Raw genomic sequence first — 3090 nt, 5'->3', positions numbered from 1 at the left:
TTCAGGACTTTCTAATGCTTTCTTCAAACTTTACATCTTGCAGCCTCTGCCACCCACCCAGGCTGACACCTGACATTTTATGCCCTATCACTTCCCTACCCCATCCTTTCCCATCTTCCCAATCCTGCCTCCTCCTCTATCTCCTCTTCCTTCCTTCCCACTCCCTGCTTCCTCACTCCTTCCTTGACCTCCTTTCTTTCTTTTCCTCTTCTCTCCTTCACTTGCCAGCCACAACTGTCCTCTCTGCTTGCTTTTCTCAGGAGACAATATACTAGGCAGCAACTGGGCCAAAATGCTTCAAACCGCCATTATATTGCCTAAGCCTTAGCTGCTCAAATGTCAAAAAAGTGGGTGTTGGTTTTTAAAAAACAATACTTAATTGTTTTGAAAATTAGTAACACACACATAAGTAGTTGCAGGTGGTCTGCCTCATTATAGTGCTCAATGATTTTAATCTATTCATTATTTCTCACTCTTTCTTTTCCTCTTCAATTAAGCTCAGGGTATAGAGCAAAGAGATTTTAAATGGTGAAGTCCACAGCAACATCACCATGACTTTAAAACAAGTATGTCCTCTTCAACCTAATCTTAGCATCAAATAATTAAAATTTTTAATCTTAACTAGGTCCACTACACAGTGGCCATACTACTAACCAATCTAGATTTTTCAATCATGAAGATGCCTCTCTATGCCTACAAAAGTTAGCACTAGACATTCTGATGAAAAGCAGAAGTTGTTTTGTTTGGGGGAAATATCAAGTACTGGAAACAACCAAATATTTTTTCTTTATGTAAAGTAACCAAAGCTAGGTCTGCAGTGCACAGCTGTAATCCCAACACCCAGGATGCTGAGGCAAGAAGATTGTGAGTTTGAGCCCACCCTAGGCTACTGAAAATACTCTGCTTCAAAATAATAATAACAATAATAACAATAATAGTCTTTCTGAAATCAGTAAGAAACTAGAGACCATTATGTTGAGGAGTATTACTTAAAGTGTGATCAGAGGGGGAAGACCACATACTGTTTGTGATTAGTACAGAAATTGAAAATGTTTCTAAACATTTTCAGCACTTTGTTATGGTCCTGATGGACAAGTTCCTGATCAGTGGACTGTAAAAATGTACGTAGGCTTGAAAGAGAAAGAAAAAGGAATATATACAGTTATATAAAGAAATAAATAGTTTTTAAAAATAAAGTCTTTAAAGAGACAGTAAAGATAGTATAAAAAATAAGCCACGTAAAAATGGATATTACACAGAGAATCTGGATTGTGTTGTCTTTGGGACTTTTAACTGCAGAAAAACATTTGATTGTAAAAGCTATTGAGTTATGCCAAAATGTATATTTTAAAGATACCTTGACTTCAAAATTTGAATGTAAGGATATGTTACTTTGGAAAAGAGACTCTGCTTTTGTTCCCACAGAAAGCCAAAGGCTATGGATTTGTTCCAGATTAAGATACATCAGGTTTGACCAGCCAAGACCCCCTGAAAGGTCTTCGATGACACCATGGCCCAGATGATCCAACATCCAGAACGATTTGAAGGCAACTGACTCAGACGATACAGCCTCACAGACTATTCCATAATCCTAAAATTTTCTTTGTATCCCCATAAGATACAGCGCCCCCCTCCAGCAGGAAGTAGTAAGAGAAGCTACGCCCAAATTCCCAAATTATATGTAATTTTACTTTGTTAAGGTTAAAACCTTCCTTTTTGAAAAAAAAAGGGGGGGGAGTGCTGTGGGATGTTCTGTATGGCAAATGTGTTGCTAATTAGTCAATAAATAAAACACTGATTGGCCATTGGCTAGGCAGGAAGTGTAGGCGGGACAAGGAGGAGAATAAAGCTGGGAAGTGGAAGGCTGAGTCAGAGAGACACTGCCAGCCTCCATGATGAGAAACAGCATGTGAAGATCCTGGTAAGCCACGAGCCATATGGCAAGGTATAGATTTATGGATATGGATTAATTTAAGCTGTAAAAACAGTTATCAAGAAGCCTGCCACGGCCATACAGTTTGTAACCAATATAAGTCTCTGTGCTTACTTGGTTGGGTCTGAGCGGTTGTGGGACTGGCAGGTGAGAGAGATTTGTCCTGACTGTGGGCCAGTCAGGAAAACTCTAGCAATAGTGGACTTTTCTTATTTGAGAACCCGGCAATTCAGATATCGTACTAATGAGCTGTACGAGGCTGGAGCTGCTTATTGGTAATGCATAAAGGATTCCCATGCTGGCCAACTAGAGATTGAACGAAAAGGAGTCAAGGACTGGTCTTCTGCATCAAGTAGATTGAAAATCAGGCCAGCATTTTATGTTGTCGGATAATTGACCTGTCAATATTCAAGAGTTAATTTTTAAAGTTGAAACATCAAGTGATATTTGTATATTTCTCATGAAAATTTGTAAACAAAAAAAAAGTTTTCATTTTTGCTCCTTCCTATCAAACCTCTGGGCTAAAAGAATGCAGGCGCCAGGCGTTCATCTTTGAGAGCACCCTGCCATCTTGTGGTTGTAGATGTTGGCTGTAACAGACAGCCGTTATCTTAGACTTAGCCCCAGAGCAAGCGCTTTTGAAAGAATGGAAAGAATATTAGAGAACGGGAAAAAAAAATTCCCCTGTCTCTTCATTTATGTCACAATTCATCTACTCTGGAGACTATGTAACGCACTGTCCTGGAACTCACCGTGTAGATCAGGATGGCCTCGAACTCACAAAGTCTCCTCAACCTTCTTCCAAGAGCTGAGATTGAAGGCGTGCATCACCACACCAGGCTCTCCCAGCTCTTCAAACGGGACTTCAGGACCTTAGATGTCTGCTTGATCTCAGAATGCTCCACGGTTGTGTTCGAAATGTATCACTTTCTACATTGTTGTGTGGTAGTATCATGAGGGAGCCCCTGCGGAGTCTACCAAACATAATGGTTCAAATCTCGACAAAAGTGAAGCTGTAGGTTTGAGCACACTAACTTCGGCTGTTTCCTAGAGGATAGGGAAGTCTCCGTAGAGACCAGACGATTGAGAAGGAAAAACCACAAATCCCAGGATGCCCAAGTGACAGCCTACAACTCCCAGCATGCTCTAGGAGCAAC

This window comes from Peromyscus eremicus, chromosome 1, assembly GCF_949786415.1.
Source record: "Peromyscus eremicus chromosome 1, PerEre_H2_v1, whole genome shotgun sequence".
NCBI classification, from domain to species: domain Eukaryota; kingdom Metazoa; phylum Chordata; class Mammalia; order Rodentia; family Cricetidae; genus Peromyscus; species Peromyscus eremicus.
This window is presented reverse-complemented; position numbering follows the sequence as displayed.